General features: G+C 45.4%; 1 protein-coding gene across 3 annotated transcripts in view; it reads right to left on the bottom strand.

Annotated features, from left to right (window-relative positions):
• CNTLN (centlein) overlaps positions 1-26016 on the bottom strand; it is a 1032335-nt gene that overhangs the window by 587099 nt on the left and 419220 nt on the right. The gene's annotated exons all lie outside the window — the stretch shown is intronic.

Here is a 26016-nt window from a genome sequence, read left to right as displayed (position 1 = left end):
GAGGGGGGGGTAGTATAAAAGTGGCACCTGTCTCTAAATTAAAGGATGAGCTAACGGTGGGTGGGTGAGGGGTGGGAGAGTTGGGAAATACAAACACTAACTTCTGTTTATTCGCTGCCTTACTGACTATTAAAAGTACAAAACACAATAAATAATATACCCCAATAGTTTACTTCGCCCCAATACTTTAAAAAAAAAAATGCCAAAGCAAAACTTACTGAATCCTTTCAGCCACCAGCAAGGTGATCCTCTCCTCTCAGTGCTCCCACTGGATTGTAGGAGTAGAACCCTTTGTCTTAGTCACTGGAAGGGCAAGTACTATTTCCCAAAGGTTGAGAAGAGACTCCAACTTGAAAACGAGCTAGACTGAGTGAGATGGAAGTGGATTGAAGAATAAACACTGAAGCAGTTCAGGAGGAAGGAAGAATCACAAATAGTACACGAACTCATTAATTTTGGAAGAATAGGTGAATCCTTCCTTCTACCAGAGAGGTCATAGTCCATGGAATGAGTCTTGTCAAAACTCAGTCCAATCTTAGGCTGGGCCTGTTGTGGCGTTTCAGGTTTAGGTCTCTCACATGGATGACCTTGTACGGGAAGATGTTGTTGCAGTCATGCAGGTGGGGCGAGATACCACTAGAATTGGTGAAAGGGGAAAAGAAAGGATGCATAAGACAGACATTTTCTTGATTCCCACCAATAAGGACTTAATAGCCATATGCTGCTCCTTAACTTAGATGACGATTTCTCCGATCTTGTCCTCAAAGGACTATCATCCAAACAAGGAACATCAGCCAACTTTTCATGAATGTGTTCATGCAGGCTGCTGGCTTTCAACAAGGCCACCAGGCATGCTCCAGTTGTTGTTAATGAAGATCTTACCACGTTATTAAATGATTCATATACACCCCAGAAGAGATGACGCTCACAATCTTCTGCATATTTCCTTCCTGTTCTCTGTCGAGAGATTCTACGAGGAGCTTTCAATTTATCAATGCAGTCATGTAAGTAATGTACCATGTATAGTTGATGGACTGTAATGCAGGTTGTTGAACATCAAGCTCTAGAAGATTTTCTTCCCAAAGTTGTTCAATAGCCAACAGTACTTACTGAGGAGAAGGTTGGGGGATGGTTTCTTTGTTGAAAAAAATTCTGGTGCAATAATAAAACTGCCCTAAACCCTGAAGATGGTTAGACTCTACTTAGTTTCCAGTTCCTGGCTACTGGAAGGCAAGAAACTGGATTAGGATTTTCAGAAAGCGTTTGAAAAAGTCCCTCATGAGAGGCTTCTAAAAAAACGAAAAAGTCATGGGATAGGAGGCAGGTTCCTTCTGTAAATTACAAACTGGTTAAAAGACAGGAAACAGAGCGTAGGGTTAAATAGCAATTTTCTCAGTGAAAAAGGGTAAACAGTGGAGTGCATCAGGGATCTGTACTTGGACCAGTATTTTTCAATATATTTATCAATGATCTGGAAAGGAAAACGAAGAGTGAAATAATCAAATTTGCAGATGATACAAAATTATTCAGTGTAGTTAAATCACAAGCGGATTGTGATAAATTGCAGGATGACCTTTCATGACTAGACTGGGCATCCAAATGGCAGATTAAATTTAATGTGCACAAGTGCAAGGTGATGCATATAGGGAAAAATAACCCATGTTGTAGTTACATGATGTTAGGTTCCATATTAGGAGATTCCACACAGGAAAAAGATCTAGGCATCATAGTGGATAATACATTGAAATGGTCAGCTCAGTGTGCTGCGGCAGTCAAAAAAGCAAACAGAATGTTAGGAATTATTAGGAAGGGAATGGTGAATAAAACAGAAAATATCATAATGCCTCTGTATTGCTACAAGGTAAGACTGCAACTTGAGTACTGTGTACAATTCTGGTTGCCGTACCTCAAAAAAAAGATATAGTTGCAATGGAGAAGGTACAGAGAAGGGCGACCATAATGATAAGGAGGTTGGAACAGTTCCCCTATGAGGAAAGGCTAAAGGGTTTAGGGCTGTTCAGCTTGGAGAAGAGACGGCTGAGGGGGGATATGATAGAGGTCTTTAAAACCCTGAGAGGTAGGAGACCGAGAAGGGAAAGAGAGAGTGGGACTCCGAATTGTGGAGGGGCTTTAAGAGATGACCTTGCCGCGACTGGAGGTGAGAGACCCCAGAATATCGTGGGAACCAGCTGGGAAGCCCGGTAGGGGTGGCGCCTTGTGACATCATCAGTCGGCATCTGTGGATATAACTCGACGGCAGATGCTGCAAATTTGGAGACCGAGAAGGGAAAGGAGAGAGTGGGACTCCGAATTGTGGAGGCGCTTTAAGAGACTGACCTTGCCGCGACTGGAGGTGAGAGACCCCGGAATATCGTGGGAACCAGCTGGGAAGCCCGGCAGGAGCGGTGCCTTGTGACATCATCAGTCGGCATCTGCCGATATAACTCGACGGCAGACGCTGCAAATTTGGAGACCGAGAAGAGAAAGGAGAGAGTGGAACTCCGAATTGTGGAGGCACTTTAAGAGACTGACCTTGCCGCGACTGGAGGTGAGAGACCCTGGAATATCGTGGGAACCAGCTGGGAAGCCCGGCAGGGCCGGCACATTGTGACATTATCAGTCGGCGTCTGCCAATATAACTTGACGGCAGATGGCGCACAGCCGTCCGGCGTGCTGCCTAAGCCGTGCGCTCCGTAAGGGACGCACGGCTTGGTCCGGCTTAGGCCGGCGATGACTGGAAGGCTGCCCGGTTCTCTTGGGGCACTGAGTGACTTGGACTCCCTCTTTTCTTCAATCTCCTTCTAAAGTGATATCCTGTAAAGTTTGTTAACCGGTACATAACCTTTTTCTTTTGGTAAAATATGCCACATACAAAGCGTAAAGGTAAGGTTAGACAGGAAGCCTCGACCCCTGTAAGACCCCCTTCTGTTCAATCTACAATTACAGGATTTTATCCACTGGCAGAGATCAAAACCCCGGAGTGTCCCGTTGAAGGAGGAGATGGAGAGCAAGCATCTCCTTTTCTGGGAGAAGTTAGTCTTAGTCCCGGGGCGCCCTTAACACCTAACCCCCCCCCCCCCTCCCCGTAGTAATGCATCCGACCAGGAACTAGACCTATCACCTATACGGAAGGCGTTTAGGGAAATGAGCCCGATTGAGGAAGTTATGGGTTTAGGATTAGCAAAGCATAAGGAAGAGGGAGATTTTGTACTCCCTCTCCCAAGGGAGGGTCATAGCAGGGGTAACATCCCTGCTAGTAGGGAAGATTCTGTTCTCCTTTCAGGGAGCAGCAACAGACAAGAACTTCTTGTAAATCACTTGAACAATTCAGTACCAGGTGTACTAGCAGGAAGTCCACAAAATGTAACAATGGATATGATTTGGCAGGCTATAGTAGCATTACAAAAGAATATTTTAAATTTAAATGGAAGTATTAAGGATATGCAAAATGTTTTGTTTAATTTGAATCCAATTGTGACAAGTCAGGTTGAGACAATAACAAAAGTAGAAGAGGAAATAAAGCAGATAAAATCTGTTCAAACAGCTATTATCCAGGGAGAAGCTGTTTTGTCTAAAAAAATTGAAAATATAGAAAATTTTATTAGATATACCAATTTGAGAATTAAAAATTTTCCAAAGTGTAAACTGGATTCCCCTATGGAACAATTGAAAAATTATTTTTCAGAGGTATTATCTTTGGCATCGGAAGATTTTCCTTCAATCTATAATGTGTACTTTATTAGTTGGAAAAATGAGAATGTATCTGAACAAAGAGAGGTAGAAACAACTTTGAATGTGACAGAACTTATAGAAACATCCTTCAGTTCCCAAGTGGAAAAAAGAGGTACTCTTTTAAATTTAACTATTTATTAGAGAGAGATACAATTTGAAACTGTTCTTGGTAAAGAGAGCCTCTTTATACTTGGGACAGAAGGTATGGATATATCCAGATCTGTCCTAAAGAAACTCAATCAAGAAGGAAAATGTTTTTGTCATTAGTAAACCAGGCAAGGACGTTTGGGATACAAATTAAGTTCAGATTTCCTTGCAAATGCATAATGAGCACTGAAGGTGTAAGATATGTGTATTTTGAGCCAGAACATTTAGAGAAGTTTCTGGAAACACGCTGTAACCGTGGGGAAGTAACTGAATCTTCCAATCAGTAAGTTGGCAATATATATATATATATATTCTGCCTTTACCCTCAATGATTAGGGAACTTTTTGTGTTATTATGTTATGATTGCTCATATACGGGTCTCCTTTTTAGTGGTTTTGTAACGATGGAAGGGATTATTGTTTTCTTTATTTATTCTGGTAGTAATGTTTAAATGATTGAATACTTGTGAAACCCCTTTCTGGTTAAATGCTTCAATGTAGATTGAAACAATGTAAAATTTTGAAAATAGAAAATAAAAAAAAAGAAACCCTGAGAGGTCTGGAATGGGTAAATGTGAATTGGTTATTTAATCTTTCAGATACTAGAAGGACTAGAAGTCACTCCATGAAGTTATCAAGTAGAACATTTAAAACTAATCAGAGAAAATTATTTTTCACCCAAAACAGAATTAAGCTTTGGAATTTGTTGCCAGATGTGGTTAGTGCTGTTATTGTAGCTGGGTTTAAAAAACGTTTGGATAAGTTCTTGGAGACGTTCATTAAGAACATGCCATACTGGGTCAGACCAAGGGTCCATCAAGCCCAGCATCCTGTTTCCAACAGTGGCCAATCCAGGCCAAAAGAACCTGGCAAGTACCCAAAAACTAAGTCTATTCCATGTTATCATTGCTAGTAATAGCAGTGGCTATTTTTTAAGTCAACTTAATTAATATCAGGTAATGGACTTCTCCTCCAAGAACTTATCCAATCCTTTTTTAAACACAGCTATATTAACTGCTATTAATCAAGTTGACTTAGGAAAGAGTCCCAACTATTATTGGCATTAATAGCATGGTATCTACTTAGTGTTTGGGTACTTGTAAGCCTGGATTGGCCATTGTTGGAAACAGGATGGCAATTTCTTATGTTCTTATGGATTAAACCCACATTCTTATTTACAGTCCCCATAAGATTGAAAGGAATTGGAATCACTGCAGGCTCAAAAAAGCATTTCCAGAATTCAAAGTATCCTGAAGACTACTATGCGGGAATTTTAATCCCAACTGACGTCGACTCAGATTGCCTTTCCCACCTTATCCAGGAATTTGGAGGTTCATATTCAGAAGCATTTAGCTGGCTAACTCAGAAATTATATATTAATCAAACCGTGGAACAATTCTGTTCAATCACTGTGCGATAATCGTATTTTTATTTGAAATTTTCAACTACAGCTTATAATTTAAATATATTATGGTTAATGTTTTAAAATTAATATGTTTTAAAGCCTACACGTCTGTGGTATGTAAAGAACTCTTTCTCACTTCTGATGATACACAATATGTTCTTTATAAAAAACGTTTTAAATTCACAAAAAATTTTTGTTGAAGTAGGCTGAATGCATTTATAATCATTAACTTCCTTATGTGAACTTTTTTTTTTTTAAATGTTTTTCTTTTTTACAATATTAAAGTCCCAATTCTGATATATGACATCCTTTTGGCAAGCAGGTATTGTTCTCTACTTCTTATTACGGTATTTATATTAAGTATTACCTTCTTTTTTCTATTATCTCACACGATGTTGTTTAGTGTTAAAGAGTGGATACCTTGACCCTTCTGTTTGATTGTAAATCTGTTGTTAAAGTCCCGACACGTACATGTTTCAGACAGTCTGTCTTTCCTCAGGGGAATATACTCTGTAAAACAAAACTACAACAGACTGCAACCTACTTCAACAAAAAATTTTTGTGGATTTAAAAAGTTTTTTTTATAAAGAACATATTGTGTATCATCAGAAGTGAGAAAGAGTTCTTTACATACCACAGACGTGTAGACTTTAAAACATATTAATGTTAAAAACTTAACCGTAATATATTTAAATTATAAGCAATAGTTGAAAAGTTGAAATAAAATTACAATTATTTCAAGGTGATTTAACAGAATTGTTCCACGTTTTGATTAATATATAAATTATAGATCATTGTAAGGTGGTGGTGATACTTGTAGGTAACTCAGAAATTAGCCAGCTAAATGAATATCTGGGAACTTAGCTAGTTAAATTCTAGTCAGCTAATAAGATAACCAGCTAGAATTTAGAAAGCAAACAGTGTCATTCATCAAAATGCTTATGGCATTAACTCCCGCGATAACGCCATAAGGCATTCGATACTATTATTGCATTGCGCGAATGCAAATTTTTCATGGGGCGGGATTAATTAAAATGTAGGGCATTTTCACACTGTGTGATAGCGTAACACACACTTTTAATTCCTAAGCTGTGCGAAATGCCCGAAGTGCAATTTGCGATAAAGATTGCAAATTGCATTTCGGACATTTCTGGGCTAGGGAGAGGAGTGGAAGGAGTGGGAGGGAGAGAGAAAGAGAGAGAAAGCACCCTGTTATAGAGTCCATCATGCTAGGGCAAGAGAACATAGAAATCTCATCTTTGTGAGACTTTCCTCACTCCAAATGAATTAAAATCTTCACTGAGGTGTACTGTGCTGTTCGTATGACTCAGTCTGCATGTCAAACTGCCCCCAAAACCCTAAAATACCACCAACACCTCACCTCGAGTTATTAGTTGGCCCTCCTATAATGATATAAATAGTTGACTATTATAGGAGCCTTATAAAGTCAGTCTCTCTCTCAGCAAAATATAAGAATCACAGGGTACAAAAACATTAACACACGAGGTACAGTAATTTTAAAATTATCATAAACACGCCCCTTTTTATCGCGGGGGTTATCCATGCGAAATTATAACATTTTGATGAATCTAGGGGTCAGTTAGGGCATTCTAGGGATGAACTGGGAGGAAGTGAGTTAGCCGGATGACTTAGCCGGCTAAGTCTGGTCCGGCTACAGAGCTATCCTACAGTTGAGAGGCTATAGTTAGCCAGCTAACTTTAAGATAGTCAGCTATATACAATAGTGCAGTTTCACTATTGTATACACCTCCAAAGTTAGCCAGATAGTGTCTGAATATGGACTCTTAGATTACAAGAGATCTTTTGGTGGAGATGAATACACCAACAAGGCAGAAAGCAATACTCAGGAGTCTTCTCTTCATCCCCTCAAAGCCTGTTCTTGCATTGAGTTCATCAAGTGCACCAATTTCACTGAGGTCCGATACATTCGCTCCATAGGCTGATGTGCCAATAGCGCTGAAGCACCATGATGAACTGATGATGCACACTACAGCACAGACTTCTTTTTCGCAGCGCTGACATATGGTGCTTCTTTTTCGGCTGTATCAATGAACCTCACATAGAGAAGGAAGCAGTCTCTCTGGGTGCAATGAGGAGTTCACTGGTTCCAGCACTAGATGCTTCCATGTCTTGCTTGACCCTTGAACTATATCAGATCTGGAGTTCAGTACTGCAGTTGCAGGAGATTTACTCAAGGAGCTTCTGCATAACAGTGTGAAGGGAGCCAAAAGAGGCCCCACTCCAGGAGGAGGAACGGGTCTGATTTTTCACCAACTTGCAAAATTCCTTCATCTTCCAGACCCTGCTCCTCTGGGATTCCAGCGACATCTAAACATAGACATAGCAGTTAGCTGAATCATGACTAGGACCAAGGCATCTGTAACAGATATCATTGCCATCAGTTGACATCTGTGGCCACAAACACAGTCCCGGAAGCCCTTGGAGGTGGCCTTTTAGGAGCAGACATCTTGAGTCATTCGGTTTCTTTTTTTTGTCTTTTTCACAGGCACTAGTGCTGTGGTGAGGCTGCTGAGGTACTGCGGCAACTCAAAGAACGAACTGAAAAAACTTCAGAAAGTTGAAAAAGGACAAAAGAAGTAGAGAGAATAAGAGAGGGTACATATCCATGTGGAAATTCGGACAAAAAGTCAGAAGGGTTTACAAAGCACCATGCTCGTAAAACACAAAGGCACATACTACGGCAATGTAGGATCATACCTGAAGAAATGAAGTTGCATATCGAGGAAACCCTGGACCACTGCCAAAACATTGGACACACATGATACATGCTGGCGAAGCAAAGATTAGCACAGGCAAAGCAAATTTGCCTTCATGTAAACAGGGTTCTTCAAAGACATCACAATGAAATAGCCATTATGCATGGGTGACAACATCCGACAGCACAGACACAGACTCAGGTATCAGAGCTGAATAAACATTTTACTGTGCATGTGTAGGCATTCCCGCACATACACGCTGCCTCAAGTCCTTCAGTCCCTTCCAGATCTTAAGCTTTAGTACAGTAGTTGACTCTCCAAGGAGGCGGGCTGGTATTACAATTGCATAAGTCATCCTGCTCTCTATGGAGAATCTTGTTTACAAGAAAGCAAACTTGCTTTCTTCAATGATGAGCAGGGACATGAATTAACCATTATGTATAGGGCACCCCAAGCTGGGGGTTGCACTGTGGAAGCACTTAATTAAAGGCACTCTAGCCTCAACAGTTGGAGAGTGGACTACTGCATGAACAAGCTGCATAGAACTGCATGTCCAAAGTTCCTGCCTCCTAGGGATATGCTGTCCGAACAATAGTGGCACATGAACATGTGAAGAGATGACCAAGCAACAGCTTTGTATATGTCTTCCATAGAAATGGCCCTGAGATATGCCACTGTCACATCTCTCACTTGATGAACCTTGACAGAATCTGTAATCTGCCATACTTAATACCCAAATGATGATTGCTCTCTACTGTTTGACCAGCAGGGTGAATCAGCCATATTTACCAGCTAGCCTCTGGAAAATCTACTACCTCACTAAACCTTAAGCTCTGGAAGACACTAAGGGGCTCATGAAGCAGTGTCGATGCGTAGGCACTTCTGTGCATGCTCAAGTCTCTCTGCTTTGAGAACTGGTCAGTGCTAACAGGTGATATCACCCATGTATTATGGTTGATTCATTCTGCTAACTTCAGAGAACCCTGTTTATAGGTATGCAAAATTGCTTTCCTTTATTTCTTCCTTAAGCATTTACAGTGCCCAATAGAAACATAGAAATGATGACAGAAAAGGACTATCTAGTCTGCCCAGCAAGCTTATAGTAGTATCTGCTGCTGCTGTGTAGGTTACCCCCATACTTAGTTTCCTAGGCCATAAAAGTCAGCACCCTTATTGGTTGCTGTTTAAAATCATTTCCTCATTACATCACCCCTTGACTCACGACTGTGTGAAAGCCTCTTTTGCAATAATAACAGTCATAAGACGTCTATCAAATTTGCAGAGGGATACTGCAATTTTTGCCTATTCTAACTGCAGAAGAGCACAAGCTTTTTCAGGCTGGTTGGGGATCATCTACAGACTGCAGTCTTCACATCCTGCCACAAATTTTCTATTGTATTCAGGTCTGTGCTTTTACTTGGCAGTCAAGGACATTCACTTTCTTCTTGCTAAGCCACTCTATTGTTGCTATTGCTTAGGATCATTTTCCTAATGAAAAGTGAATCTTCTCACAGACCCATGTCTATGGCAGACAGGAATAGGTTTCCTCTTGGATCTGCCTATACTTTGCACCATCTGTGCCCGATGCTGCAAAGCATCCCAACAACATAATGTTTCCACCACCATGCTTTACTGCAGGGATGGTGTTAACAGGATGATGTGTTTGTTTTACGCTACACATATCGCATAGATTGCGACCAAAAAGCTCCACTTTTGTCTCATTAGACCACAAAACTATCTCTCACATGTGTGCAGTGACCCTTAATTGTTTCTCTGCTAATGCTATATGGATCATCATATGGCTTTCCTTCACCAGTGACTTCATTCTTGCTCCTCACTTTAGAGGGACAACCTGGTCATTGCAATGTCTTGGTGCCTTCAAACTGTTTCCATTTTACAATAATGAACCTGACAGTGCCCCAAGGGATATTCAAACACACTGAAATTTTCTTATAGTCTTCCCTTAATCTGTACCATTCAATAACATTATCCCAGAGTTCTTTCAGCAGCTCCCTGATTAGCATGTTTTGACCTTTGCTTCAAATTACTACTACTATTAATCACTTTTACAGTGTACCATTTGCCAGCTCACGAGATGTCCCCATGAGCGGCACACAAAACCCTGAACACCACTACAGTAGTCCTCACTCATGTAGCATGGACTCTACCATCCTCACACTGGCCCTGCTCTCATAAGAACATAAGAAATTGCCATGCTGGGTCAGACCAAGGGTCCATCAAGTCTGCATCCTGTTTCTAACAGAGGCCAAACCAGGCACAAGAACCTGGCAAGTAACCAAACACCAAGATGATCCCATGCTACTGATGCCAGTAAAAGCATAGGCCATTCCCTAAGTCAACTTGATTAATAGCAGTTAATGGACTTCTTCTCCAAGAACTTATCCAAACCTTTTTTGAACCCAGCTACACTAACTGCACTAACCACATCCTCTGGCAACAAATTCCAAAGCTTAATTGTATATAGAATGAAAAAGAATTTTCTCCAATTAGTCTTAAGTGTGTTACTTGCTAACTTCATGGAGTGCCCCCTAATGCTTATATTATCCAAAAGTGTTAATAACTGATTCACATCTACCAGCTCAAGAGTTCAAGGGCCCTCAGTAGGAAACAGGCTGTGGCGCCCTTGGATGATGTCATCGACTTCAGCCCTTAAAAGGGCCTTTTGGACTTCCAGACCTTGCCTCAGCAAGGGGTCTCCTCCATCCTGTGCAGTACGTGTCTCTTCTTCTCCTTTCCTGGTTCCTGCTTCATCTTCTAGCCTTCCCTGCCTCATCTCATCCCCCAGCCCAGTCTTTCTCATCTAGACTTGTCCTGCAGCCCAGCCTGTCGAGCCTGACTTCCTCGTTCTTGTTGTCAGTGTCTCTTGCGTGTCCATTGCTCCCTCAGCTTGCTCCTCCGGATCTTGACCTCTAGCCTGGACCTGAGTACGACTGCCTGTCAGCTGGATATTGACCTCAAACTTGAACCTGACCACGATTGCCTGCTGCCTGGACACTAGCTACAACCTCTGTTCCAGGGCCCTGCCTAAGTCCTACCAGCTACCAGAATCCAAAGGGGAGGTGATTGGTATAGGTGAAGTTCCAGTCTGCCATGTTATCAAGTCTGTTTTCCTGCTGCCGGCATAGGCCTTGGGGGTTCCCCCTCAAGGTTACATCAACTACACCACAGCACTAAGAGCTCATACATCCCATATCTATTACATGTGGTACCACTCGTCATACAAAGCTGTACAAAAACACATAAGAGAGAGACCCTACTCTGTAGAGCTTGCAATCTAATTGAAATAAATTCACTTCAAACAACAGAAATAGCTTGATTCTTCATCCAGGAGTACTGTAATTAGATCAACTAACATGACTGAACACATCTGAGCTCTATTTAACTTATTAAGAGCTCTTTTAAGGCAAACGTTTGAACTAGAGCTAATTTGGCTTTTCCATGACATGTTTCAAAACATATGCAATCAAAACCTTTTTTGTTTTATATGTAAGTACTTTTGGAATATTTCTATAATCATTCTTGTTTCGCGTCCCGGCTGCATTGGCACCGCGACCGGGCCTGCTGACCTAGCGCTTCCATCTACCAGCTCCGGTTCCCCCTTACTCGCAGCCACCGCCAGTGCCTCTCGTCCACAGCATCCCCGGGCATCTCCAGGCCCATCAAGGCTTTCAGTCTCGCAACGTTGGGGCTCGGCGTCCTCCATGCCATCGGCCCCACCCCTAGGCGTGCACGGACCGTGTGGCCCTACAAAGGGCCCAGCGCGGGAAGCCAGTCCGCATCGCCCGCTGATGACCTCACATGATATCAGTATAAAAGACGAAGCCCAGTTCCCAGAGCCTCGCCTTGGCAATTGGGTCGACACTGTTGGTGTACTAGTTTGCCTCGTGTGTTCCAGTGTCTCTTCGTTCCCTGTATTCTTCTCAGGTAGTACCTCTTCGGACTGATCTCTGGTACTGACCTCTGCCTGCCTGACCATTCTCCTGTCTGCCGCCTGGAACTGACCACTGTCTGTCTGACCATTCTCCTCTCTTCCACCTGGAACTGAGTCTGGTATTGACCCTTGCTTTGGCTGACTATTCCTGGACTGATACTCTGGCTCTGACCCTTGAGCTTCACTTGGACTCTCTCTTCTGGTCTACTGTGACTACCAGACCAACCTGCTTGGAAACTAACCACGGCTTCTACTTGACCAGACCTCGCAGGTGCTGCCTGTCTCGCCCGGAGAACCTCCCTCAACTGCTACCTCCCTGAGGTCTCCGGAACTTCCAGTTTGGTTGTAGTCCATCCATTCTGCATCAGCCGCACACCCTTGCTCTTGGTGGGCACACCCCTCCGCTATCTTTCTGGGAGACCGCCAGAGGCCCACCTAAGTCCAGGCGGTCCAGGTACCCAAGGGCTCAACCTGCGGAAACCCCGGACTGTTATTGGTGAAGCTCCAGTTAGCATCTGTCTCCTTGTGTGCTCCTCCGCCTCCTGGTGGCAGGCGCTCTCTGTGTCTGACCAGAGGGCTGTACCAATCCTGCACCAGGCCAAGGGTCCACCTCCAGCGCAACAATTCTTTCACAATAAAATTGTAGAATATTGTTTAGATCAGCGAAAAACTACTTTAATGCATTGTTTTATATTTTTAAATATCAGAATTGACTAATTTACAAGGGTGTAAAAACTTTTACAAGGCACTGTACATTGAATGTATATTAGAATGTAAACAATATGATATCTTTTGAATACCGGTATATAAATATAAATAAATATTGTACTCTGCACCAAGGTGCTTTGTGATAAATTACGTATATCTACAATACATTCCTTCATCCAATAAATTACAATCAGAGTGAGTACCTGAAGCCATGGGAGATAGTGATTTGCCCAAGTGACCCTGATATTATCCCATAAAAGATATACAATGAGGATAGTATCTTGGAAAATCAAATGGTAGGACAGCCCTGGTGCATTTATAAGTGAATTGGATGAACTATATCAATGGTTCCCAACCTGGGGTCTGCCAGACCATAACAAGGTCTATGGAAGAAGACAGGAAAGCCTGTGCGAAGAAGAGACTCAATAGCCTGCCAAAGACCCCATTCCACAATAGCCACAAAAAAAAAAAAGCACATCAGGCTGCCGGCACTCCTCATCCTGCTGGTGGCTAAAGACTGAAGAGGGCTGCTGACAGATCCCATCTCGCCAATGGTCGAATACTCCAGGAGGCTGTGGGGCTGCTGGCACACCCCATTTCACCAGCATTTGAAGATTGCAGGAGGCTCTGGGACAACCAATCTGTCAGTAGTTGAGGAATGCAGGAGGCCACAGGGTCGCCAACTCATGAGGATGCCGGCTCACCCCCATCCTGCCAGCAGACTGAGTGAGGAGGCTGCTGGACCCCTCTCAGCCTGCAGATTTCAGGACAAATAGGGAGCAGTCTGGGTGAGAGAAAGGATGTGTAATCATATGTGCCTATGAATGAAAGATCAGGAGCTTGTATGTATGTGTGTGTATGAGAAAGGGAGCATGCGTGTGAGAGGAAGTGTGTATGTGAGAGCATGTGTATATGAGAAAGGGAGTGTGTTTGCGTAAGCATGTTTGCATGAGCTTGTGTGTGAGCATGTATGCATGAGCGAGCATGTGTGTGTGTGTGGGTGTGTGTGTGAGAGAGACAGAACCAGTGCCTTTGAGAAAGGGAGCATGTGTGTGTGTGTGAGAGAGACGATATGTGTGTATGACAGAGAGAAAGCGTGTATGTGACCATGTGTGTATGGGAGACAGAGTGCATGTTTGTGTGTGAGAGAGAAAATGAATGTGTGTATATGAGAACAAGGAGAAAGTTTGTGTACCCCTTTCCCCATCCCTACTAATTCACAGCCATTTCAGGGTGACTGCAAATTAAAAGGTCCCACTCCCAGGTACGTAAAGTGGGGAATTTTAAAATCCTTATTAGTTCTAATTATTGACTGTTATTTGATGTGTCTGATGTTTTGAAATATTCAGTATTTGATTGGAAAATTTACAAATAATTAAATGAGTTTTTCATTATTGGATGCTGTATATATCAGTTCTGAAGTATTCTTTTATTAGTATGGTTTTACTATTATTGATATTTTATATTTCTTGACTGAACCTGAATTCAAGAAGGAATGCGATAAATACAGGGGATCTCTAAGAAAGTGAAGGGAATTATAATGCTAAATTAATTAGACAGAAGGGCAGAGTAGATGGGCCATTTGCTCTTTTTCTGCACAAATGTTTCTATGATGTTTTATGAGGAATGGTGATGTTTGTTTTTCAATTGTTGCAATGCATATGGAGTCTGACTTCTTGCAGTTTCCAGTTCAGTTTTACTCTGTATGTTTGTATTTATACTCTGTCTTCTGTATTTAAAGAGAGGTTGTCAGGTTTCTACATGTGTGACTTAGGTGAGCTATTCTGCTATCGTGTAGTTTCTCAATAGGGATGTATACCAACCTAATATATTCTGTTTTCCTAATAAGAGGTCTACTGGTGTTTTAGGGCCTGGTGAAATATTTGCAGTGTTGCCTTTTCATAGGTAAGGTTCTTACTGTTTGAGTCTGACAGTTGTGAGTTATAGTTTGGCAGGTTTTCTATAAGCTCTGAGTACATTTTTTTGCATGATTTTTATTATAGAATGTCCCTGGCAGTGGTTGGGGTTTGGTTTATTGTTACTAAGGTGACATCCAAATTTGAACATTATCAGGTAGATTTTTAAACCGCTGTGCGCGTAAATCCTGAGGTTTACGCGCATAGCCGGGCCTTATGCGCGCCGGGCGAATTTTCAAATGGGTCCAGCCACGCATGTAAACCACGGTACATGAATAAGTGCCGGGGCCTGAAAAGGGGACAGTCCGGTGGACAGGGATGGAGGCGGCCAGTACTGCGGCCATTTGCCGCTGAGCTGGGGAAGCGCACTGGCAGTTGGTCGGCGTGTGCAAGTTGCTTCTACTCCAACAGAGCAGTAAGCAATGAAACAACAAAAAGGGAAGGTAGGAGAACGAGTTTAGGGGGTGGGGGAAGAGGGAGGGAGTATGGGTAGGGAAGTTCCCTCCCAGGCCGCTCCTTAATTGGAGTGGACTGGGAAGAAACTCGGGGAGGCTCAATTGCGTCACTGCACGTAATCTTATAAAACTGCAAATGCAAATGGATGCACGTGCACCATTTAAAATCTACCCCTATGTTTTTATGGTGAGTAATAAAAGGAAATGTCCTTGTTCTGCCCTGCCCCCTTTGTTGGGAGAGTTCTGTGAACACAGGATTATTGTATAACGTGAAGCACAGGTTTTAAATTGAGATTTGTCCCACTCCTATCTAGAAGAATTTTTTTGTATTAATGTTCTTGAATAATTTTAGTGCTAGTTTTACCATGAAATTGGCCAGGGGTTTGTTTTTTTTTATTGTTGTTGTTAGAAGGCTCTTCTCCTCTGGAGAGGCTCTGATATTTAAAAAGGGCTCCAGGGAGTGAGTGCTAAGGTGGTGGCGTGGATAACAAACTGGTTGACAGACAGAAGACAGAGCGTGATGGTAAATGGAACCTACTCTGAAGAGAGAACGGTGTTAAGTGTAGTGCCACAGGGATTGGTGTTGGGACCGGTTCTGTTCAATGTCCTTGTGAGCAACTTTGCAGAAGGGATAGAAAGTAAAGTCTGTCTATTTGAGGATGATACTAAGATCTGAAACAGAGTTGACACGCCTGAAGGAGTGGAGAGAATGAGACGTGATTTAAGGAAGCTTGAAGAGTGGTCGAAGATATGGCATCTAGGATTTAATGCCAAGAAGTGCAGAGTCATGCATCTGGGACGTGGTAATCTGAAGGAACTGTATGCAATAGAGGGTGAAGCACTGCTGTGCGTGGAACAGGAGAGAGACCTTGGGGTGATAGTGTCTAGCAATCTAAAGATGGCAAAGCAATGCGACAAAATGATAGCTAAAGCTAGAAGAATGCTGGGCTGCATAGAGAGAGGAATATCTAGTAAACAGGAAAAAAAAGGAAGTGATAATCCCCTTGTACAGGTCCTTGGTGAGGCCTCACCTGGAGTACTGTGTTCTGTTCTGGAGACCGTATCTCAAAAGGGACCGCGACAGGTTGGAGGCAGTCTAGAGAAGGGCTACCAAAATGGTGAGAAATCTTCATCAAAAGACTTATAAGGAGAAATTGAAAGACCTAAATATGTATACCGTGGAGGAGAGCAGGAGCAGAGGAGATATGAACAAACCTTCAGATGGCTGAAAGGTTTTAATAATGCACGATCAACAACAAACCTTTTCCGCTGGAATGAATCCAATAGAACTAGGGTTCACAAAATGAAACTCTGGGGAGGACGGCTCAGAAGCAATGTCAGGAAATATTTCTTCATGGAGATGGTGCTGGATGCCTGGAATGCCCTGCCAGAGGAGGTGAAGACAAAAACGGTGCAAGATTTCAAAAAGGCATGGGATAAACACTGTGGATCCCTAAAGGCAAAGGGGAGGGGAATGAAGTAGCGCATTGTTATGATTCAGGTGGTGGACCCTTAGTCCGACGTAGTACAGCAAGTCACTTACGTCGGTAGGCAAGACCAACTCGGGAGATTCTGTGCAGTAGCAGAGGGAAATCTGGATGCAGGCGCCTCCTGCCGGTCGTGTGGTCCAGATCGCTGGCGCCTCCAGCAGGTCGAAATAACTCTGACTCACGCACAAAGGAAGAGGTCCAAGCCCAAGAGCCAAGTGGTACTCCGCAGCCAGTCCAGGGGTCAAAAGCCAAACGATACTCCGCAGCCAGTCCAGGGGTCAAAAGCCAAACGATACTCCGCAGCCAGTCCAGGGGTCAAGAGCCAAACGATACTTCGCAGTCAGTCCAGGGGTCAAGAGCCAGACGATACTCCGCAGCCAGTCCAGGGGTCAAGAGCCAGACGATACTCCGCAGCCAGTCCAGGGATCAAGAACCAAACCAAGTCAGCAGCCAGTCCAAGGGTCAGGAACCAAACGGAGTCAGCAGCCAGTCCAGGAGTCAAGCATGGAAGAACAAACAGCGGATCAGGAACAGGACGCAAACCAAACGAATCACAGGAGCCAAGAAGCCAAGGCAAGGTCTGAGGCAGCCCCCGCAGGAGAGGTAGATTGACGAATGAACCCTTTCTGTAGGTTTTCCTGGATGTATTCAGACATTGCCCGAGTCTCTGCAGCAGATAACGGATACACTCTCCCCCGAGGTGGTGTGGATCCCAGAATCAATCTATTAGCGCAGTCAAAATCGCGATGCGGGGGTAAAGTATTTTCGGCCTTCTTGGAGAAAACGTCCGCGAATTGTTTGTACTGAGAAGGTAAATTTTGTAAGGCTGAGGTGCAGAAGAAGCTAGAAGTGGGAGTGGATTTCCTTAAGCATGTCTCATGGCATCTAGGTCCCCATTGAGTAAGCTTTAAAGACAGCCAATCAAATTGTGGATGGTGGCGTTGCAACCAGGGAATGCCTAGAACCACTGGATGAAAGGCTTTGCTGAGGACGTAGAAGGTGATCCATTCCGTGTGGTCAGGCGCAATATGGCAATCTATCGGTTCAGTGTGATGCGTTATCCTTCCTGGTAAAGGTTCGCCGTGGATGGAAGAGATGATCAAAGGCTTAGAACAGAGGTGAGTAGGAATCTGGAGTTGATCCACTAGTTCTTGTAATATGAAATCTCCACCTGCCCCGGAGTCTACTAAAGCCAAAGTGGTAAATCCATGCCCTTTAATGTCGAAGGTAACTGGTAAGGTGAGTGGGGGAGCTGGAGATATAAGGCCTAGGGACACTCCCCCCATGGATCCTAGGCTTTGGAGTTTCCCGGACGGATGGAACAGGTGGCTATACGATGGCCGGATCCTCCACAGTAAAGACAAAGGCCTGCCTTATGGCTTCTCTGACGTTCTTCGGGTGATAAAGGTCCTCGGCCTAATTGCATAGGCTCAGCTACCGACCCTTCAGGGATAGAGGATTCTCGAGAAGTGGTGGAGGTGGAAGGCGGAACATAGGAAATAACTGGACATTTCCTGGATCCTAGGGCCTCCCGGGTCCTTTCTTGTAGCCGTCTATCGATTCTGGTGGCTAATTCAATTATGGAGTTTAAGGAGGATAGAAGTTCATGAGCGGCCAACTCATCTTTGATTCTGGCCGATAGTCCCTCCAGGTATATTGTTCGCAGGACCGGTTCCTCCCAATGAAGTTCCGTAGCGAGAGTCCAAAACTCGATGTTATAATCCGTGAGAGGTCGTCCTCCTTGACGGAGATGAAGGAGATCAGAACCGGCGGCTGCTTGCTTCCCTGGTTCCTCAAAAACTGTTCGAAATAATTCCAGGAATCGTGGAAGGTCTTGCAATACAGGATCCGAGCGCTGCCAAAGCGGAGAAGCCCAGGCCAGAGCTTTGCCATCAAGTAAGGATAAGATATAGGTGGTCTTGGCTGAATCGTCCGGAAACAGGGTTCTTTGCAGACGAAAATGCATACTGCATTGGTCCAGAAATCCCAGGCATAAGCGAGGATCCCCGGTGTATCGGGGAGGAGCAGGAAGAGGCAGAACGGGTGGGTTGTGGCTTGGTGTTGCCGGTGGTACTGGTACAGGCAGAGGAACGGAAGTCAGAGTGCCGGAATGTGTAGCGACTACTGCATCTAGCCGGGCATTGAGTCGCTCTATGGAGGCTGCCATAGCTTCCAACATATTCTGTTGCTCCATGAGCTTCTGAGCCAAGCCAGGAATTGCTCTTAGTGCGGAGGCCTCTGCTGGTTCCATGGCCTTTGCTTACTGTTATGATTCAGGTGGTGAACCCTTAGTCCGACGTAGTACAGCAAGTCACTTACGTCGGTAGGCGAGACCAACTCGGGAGATCCTGTGCAGTAGCAGAGGGAAATCTGGATGCAGGCGCCTCCTGCCAGTCCTGTGGTCCAGATCACTGGCGCCTCCAGCAGGTCGAAACAACTCTGACTCACGCACACAGGAAGAGGACCAAGCTCAAGAGCCAAGCGGTACTCCGCAGCCAATCCAGGAGTCAAAAGCCAAATGATACTCCGCAGCCAGTCCAGGGGTCAAAAGACAAACGATACTCCGCAGCCAGTCCAGGGGTCAAGAGCCAGACGATACTCCGCAGCCAGTCCAGGGATCAAGAACCAAACCAAGTCAGCAGCCAGTCCAAGGGTCAGGAACCAAACGGAGTCAGCAGCCAGTCCAGGAGTCAAGCACGGAAGAACAAACAGCGGATCAGGAACAGGACACAAACCAAACTAACCACAGGAGCCAAGAAGCCAAGGCAAGGTCTGAGGCTCCAGACCTTGCCTTAAATAGTCCAATCCAATTGGGGCTAGCAGGAAGGTGTCCTGCCACTTCCTGTCGTGGCCCCTTTAAGAATCGGCTTCTGCCACGCGCGCGGCCCTAGGAAGCTCAGTGGGGGCGGAGTCAATCGGGAGCAGGAGGACGGCCGACGTCACGGTCATGTTGATTGCAGCAGCAGGAACCGTCGCGGGACGAGCTGCCGACGTCAAGGGCAGTCACCGCGAACGGAGTGGTCTGCCGCGCCGGTGAGTGCCTGGCCCCGGTCGTGGCTTGCCGCTGCCGGTGGCCATAACACGCATGGGGGTATCTTGCTGGTGTGGCGGATACTACCCTTAACAAATAAGACGTCACATGGGGGTAAACTTACTGGTGTGGCAGATACTATCCTTTGCAAATAGACTTCAAAATGTGATGCAACTCCATAACTGTTTGCTGCTTCAATGGCAGAGGGATAAGAGGAAAGGAGGAATTGGATTCAGACAACAACCAACAAATTGGATTCAGACAACAACCAACAAAGCATTGAACTGTACGGTCTTGGAAAACACATGAGCATAGGGGAACTTGCTTGACGCGGCGGTTACTACCCTTACTCAATTCCTGATACTACACTTCTGATGCAACTCCAATATTGCACATTGCTCTCTGATTCAATGGCGAGGGGGAGGGAAATTGGCCTCAAACAGTATCCAACAAGAGCCCTGACCTTGGCAGTCTGAGTAACTGATAGGTATGGAAAACTGATAACTATGGGAGTTTGCTGGGCAGACTGGATGGGCCATAGGGTCCTTTTCTGCCATCACTTTCTATGTTTCTATGTATGCAAATCTCTTTTTTATTGTTCCATCCTTGCCTTAACCACCCCCTTTTTCTGATGTTTCTTTGGTTGACAGTTCTTAATCATATGTCTCTATATTTGGTGTGGTTTGTTATTTATTTAATCCTTCCTACTTGAAGTGCTCTCAGATATGCTGTTCAATTTACCTTTCAGATTGCTGAAATTAAAGGTGAGATTGCCTGATGTCATTATGATTTGTGAATAATTAATATTTGTCTATGCAGTATTTTAAATTGTTTTTTATTGCTTCTCCCAGAGAAAGTAATTGGAGCAGAACTGGCCTAAGAGGAATTCTGTTACGAACCTGCCTTTCCTGCAGGTTCTTCACCTTTTTTTTTTTTCTCCCTTCTCATCCCACGGCTCAGAGACGTCTAACTTCCATCACGGCCGGAGCCGTGCTACTCTTTTGCCGTGGCTGGAGCTACGCAGCTACTGCCTCTCTAGCAGCCCGGAAGCTGCTGATGTTCATACGGCAGGAGCCGTGCGTCTGCACAGCTAGCGGCCCGGAGGCCGCCGACTCTCCTCGGCGGCAGGAGATGCGCGTCATCATGTCCTGCGGCCCGCTGGCCACCGACATCGCTGCTGCCCTCCCCGGCAGCAGGATGGCGTCCAGATGCACCTCTATGCGGCAGGAGGCTGCCAACAACATACCTATGCGGCCCAGAAGTTGCTAGCCTTACCCTGCGGGTCCTCCAAGGGGAGAGGGCTGCAGCCCCGGCCTCTCCTGGCAGCTGGAGCCGCCAGCGATCCATCTTCAGCGGCAGAGAAGCCGCCTATCATCTCAAGGCATGCTCTGAGGCCTAGTTTCAGTGCCGGGTCCTGCTTCTCCTCCTCAGCGTAGCAGGGCTGCTGTCCGTGGTCCTGCCCCTTCTTCTAAGGGGCAAAGGCGCGCCTCTTCTCCCTTCTTAAAGGGACAGCGAGGGAGGAGGTCCTCCTCTGATGTCATCAAGGAGTCGCCTCTTCTTCAGCATAAAAAGCTTCAGTCTTCATTCTTTCCTTGCCTTCGCAAGGAGCCAGTCATCCCTAGGACTCTCGTCTTCCAGCATCTCAAGGCTTTCGTTCCATGTGGGATCCCGTATCTTCGTCTAGATGTTCTTCGTTCCTTGGTCTCCTGTTTCGTCAAGCTTCTGTGTTCCAGATGTCTTCACGTATCCTGAACTTCATCGCCAGATGTCTTCACGTAACTTAATCTTCTTCTTCAGAGGTCTCTTCGGATCCAGCCTTCATGTATTTGACCTTCATTTCCTCGGCAGCACAACCTCCTGAAGCTTCCGGCTTTTAATCCTCCTTGCACTGAGTCCCGTCTCAGTGTTCCTTCAGCGAGTCCCGCCTCGGTGATAATGGCTCAGAGTCCCGTCTCCAAGCTTCCTTTCTTCTCCTATATCCTGCCGGACCTTCGGAGTCTATTGCACCTGCCTCCGTTATCACGAATGAAATCTATCTTAAAACTTGTTCCGTCTGTGTGGTCCGCGCCTGGCCTTGATTGGCTGTGGAGGGCGCCCCTCAAAGCAGGCCTCACCGGAGTCTTCGTTTGAATCTTCTAAACAGTCTGTATTGGGAACCATCAGCGTGGTCAGCGACCAGCCAGGCTTGGCTGTGTAGGGCGCATAGCGTGGCCACCTAGACAGCATTGTGGACACTGTGACTCTTTCAGATTCCTCCTACTTTCTACCAATTCAGAGTCTTCTCATACCTTCTCGTCAGCCTTCTGGAGTCCTCCTTTTAATTATCTGAGTCCCGCCTCAGACCACCTTCTTCAAACTGAGTCCCGCCTCAGACCACTTTCTCCTACCAACCAACCTCGTCTCACCTTCTCCAATCAACCAGAGTCTCGTCTCACCTTCTTCAATTACCTGTGTGGGGAATCACCAGCGTGGTCCGTGACCAGCCCTGACTGGCTGTGTAGGGTGCGCCTGCCGGCGTGGTCCACAACCAGCTCTCATCGGCTGAGTAGGGTGCGTGATGTGACAGTACCTACCCAGTACCTTCCAAGCAGTACAAGTCTTCGTCTACCGTCAATCAAGTACCCGTGAAGCCCTCACGTATCTAGTCTTCATTTTGATGTCTTCTTCCTCTGACCACTGTCCGCCCTGTCGCAGTTGCTGCTCCGTGTGGCAGGTCCGAAAGGGTTAGTAGTCGGAGGGCCACTCGTGAGACCAAAATTGTGTTGTTTGGGTCTCTTTCTGTTGCGTACAGGTGTGGTTGTGGTTGAGGTCATCGTTTTCCATCTTCAGCCCATGCTGGGGCATCTCTCACCTGCCTCGGTGTGTGCTGGAGCTCCTCTGTGGCTGAATCGGGGCCCAGGGCACACGAAAACACCAGAGATGAAACCACTACCCGCGTTTCTACAACAAATTCTTACTTAGTGGATCTTTCTTCCCCAAAAAAACCCTTCCCTCCCTCCTGCCAGCAGGAAGAGTTCAAGAGCAGCACTTACCTACCACTGTTACATCCTCTGCCAGCTTCAGTAGGAAGTCTGAACCATGAAAGGCCCTTTAGTTTCCTAAAACCCACCGAACCTCTACCAAACAAACTTCAGTTGAGGCAACAGAAGAGACCATAGGTAGGAAATGCTGTTCTTCTCCTGCCAGCAAATGGGAGCAGGGGGAAAAGGGGGATGAAAGGATTTGTGCCTGGGAAGTCACACCAATTCACCAGCCCCAACCCACCAGAGACAGAGCTGAATAGGAGCTCTGCAACTGCAGCAGTGTTCCAATCTAGAATAATTCCTAGCTGAAAGAGTAATTATATTTGGGTATGAGGGTTATGGGGCACAAATAAAGCAGAGTTGCTTACCTGTAATCGTGTTCTCATAGGACAGCAGGATGTTAGTCCTCACATATGGGTACATCATCGGATGGAGCCCGGTACAGAACTTTGATCTCAATGAACCGAGAGTTTTCATCATGCCCTACTCAGCATTTATAGCTGTAGTCATCACCTGGCCCCCTAGGCAGAGTCTCAGTCCATGAAATAGCTAATACATGGAGAAACCAACTCCTAGAGGAGGCGGGAGGGTTTAGTGAGGACTAAAATCCTGCTGTCCTAGGAGAACACCTGTTACAGGTAAGCAACTCTGCTTTCTCCTAGGATAAGCAGGATGGTAGTCTTCACACATGGGTGAATACATAGCTCCAGGCTGTCCGAGTAGGACAAAGCGGGAAAACTACACAGTGCTGGAGCACTATCTCCCTCCTTTGCCTGAGAGGCAGCTGACTCACCAGTGGTGCAAGCTGGAGAAGAGTTGGCTTCTACAAAGAAAGCAACAGAAAAGACTGAAACACAAACCCTCATGCGTAGCAGGGATGCCTGAGGCAGAAGAGTGATGTGAGTGCAAGCAGAAGCAAACTCTACATCACGGAAAACAGTCCAAGCAGGGTTCCTGATAAGAAACCCCCTCCAAAAATCAATGGATCTGGATCCTCCTGGAAACAGGAAGGATCCAGAGATATAAACAAGAGAGACTCTTGGAACAAAACCGCACAGTTTCTTTTGGCGTGAAAAAACAGCCAAAAAACAAACTGGGGCCTGAGAGCCCTCCAGAAAGAAACAGTCATCCACTGACATCCAAAGGATCAAATGTATCTGAAGAGAGTGCCCAGATTTGGCACATAGGTCGAACAGGCAGAAGAAACTCAAGCAACGCTTGGTAGAACAAGGAACAAACAACAGCAGCACCTGGGACAGACAATGCATGCCGAAGCATCAGATCTAGCTGACCATGAAGGACAGCGTCAAGGGTTTCAGGGGATGAGAGACAATCTCCTAAACACACCTGTAGCCTAAAACTCCCGAGCAGGGATACGAGATAGGCCTGAAGCTCAATCAAGAGCACCTGTCAAAACAGGTTCATCTATCCTGTCACAGGATCCCAAGGGGAGCAAGAAGGTCCTTTGGGCAACCTAGAGAATGAGAAAAATGAAGGCAGTATTGACCAGAAAATGGAGAAAATAGTTGGAAAAAACGTGGTGTATCCTTCACTGCAGGTATACAGAGAGATACACCATGGGCACCTTAGCTTTACCTCCCCTCCCCTCGACAATCCAATCGGAAGTCGGAAGGAGCAAAGAACACAAAGAGGCAGACCTGAGGACTGCTTGGGCAAGCCCAAGTCGCCCAGTTGTCTATCAATCCTAAGCAAACAACTCACTGCTGAAACCAACAGGGCATATCCCACTAAGATGGAGCCCTCAGTCTTCTTGAAACTGTGGAAACTGAAAGTGATTGCCCCAGAGTAAGGTAAAGCTTTTCTGGATTTCTCAAGAAGAGCTTTAAAATATGATCTCTATCCTCAGCTTTCTGGAATCTCACACATAAGGTTCCTCTAGACTCTACTTGCTCTCCCATCAACTCTTCTAGGAAATTAGTAAGATTTCCTAGCTGTAAAGATTGAATTGAATCATTGACATTCCCCCTTTTTTTGTTACAATATAGAAGATTTTTTCTATTAAAGGTATTTTTTGAGAAGGAATTAATACATTTTCTCCTAAAAATCTTCTAAATTGCTCCAAATGAGATATAAGTCTAACAAAGGGAAAATTTAAAATTCTAATATTATTATATCTCATACTGTTCTCTATTATTTCAATTCTTCTCATATTTATGTTTAAAATGGATAAATAAAGAATTTAAAAAAACAAACAAAGGCACCTAGCTGCAGTATCACTACCCCAGCCATGAGTGCATAAACTTCCCCTCCTAAGGGAGCATGTGGCCCAGCAATGAACAATGTTACATGACCCAGGACTGCTTTGTCTACAGACAGGATTATCCTGAAAAAGGGGAAGAATAGCTTGCAAGCTACCATGAGCAGAGGGCTGTCTCTCTCATGTGGGGTACTCGGCCCCCAACTCTCTCAGCAATGGACACGGCAAAAGGGTGAAAGGCACGATTGCCTAGCTGATGGACTGAAACACTCCTCACAGAGGAGAGTCACGCAGGCAAGAATGACTGAAGATAGCGATCCTTAAGGAAGACGCCGACAGAGTCCAACAGATACAAAGGTAACTCCCAAACCGGAGGAAACCTGAAGGGTCACCGGAAAGAAGCACTCCACAGGCTCCCTCATGGTTAGGCCTGTCATGCCTTAAAGCAGCCAAGGGAGAGTGCTACTCTTGACAATTCTCGGGGCTGGTGCCAGTCAGAGAAGTTCCATCCTTTGTCTGGGAATGGAAACGAGGGACACCCCTCGAAGGAGTGCCCAGTGGGGTGTCCAGAGGGAAACCTAAAAGGGTTGCCCTGGAACCCGTCAAATCTCCCAATCCAGAGGGGAGAGGGAAGCAGCAGGATCGAGGCCTCCTGATCCCTAAAGACCTAGCAACTCGCCGAAGGAGAGATGAGACATAATTACTAATCGCTGAGGTGCTGCAGCGACCAACTCACCACAGGCAGCCAGCCTCGGATAGGGGAGGTGACCATTGCGATCCCCGGAGGGGACCCAGCTGAAGACGGTCCAACAACCGCCGCTGCCGCTCCTCGATGTTGACCTCCAAAGAGACGTGCTGATTCAGAAGAACGGGGCTCTGGATTAGAGAAAAAGATTCTCAGGGACCAAGCACCAGGGACTATTCCAGAAGAACATGGTAGAGGACGAAAGTCATATTCCTCTGTTGAGAAAAAACAGGACTCCTGAGCCACTCTCGTGATGTCCACTCTCCTCAGGATCCAACCATGAATGCAGTCCTAGGTCAGTCCTATGGCTGCAGAACACAACCTGTTTTGACCACCCAGAAGGAACAACCACTCATACACATACAAACGCCCGGGCGGAGGGGGGCAACTGGAAGCCCTCCGCTGTGAAAGCATGCTGGGAGGAACTCATGTAGTGATAACCCATCCACGGATGATG

The sequence above is a fragment of the Rhinatrema bivittatum genome, chromosome 1 (assembly GCF_901001135.1).
Source record: "Rhinatrema bivittatum chromosome 1, aRhiBiv1.1, whole genome shotgun sequence".
Taxonomy (NCBI): domain Eukaryota; kingdom Metazoa; phylum Chordata; class Amphibia; order Gymnophiona; family Rhinatrematidae; genus Rhinatrema; species Rhinatrema bivittatum.
Note: the sequence above shows the minus strand (reverse complement) of the source record. Positions and strands in the feature narration are given on the sequence as shown.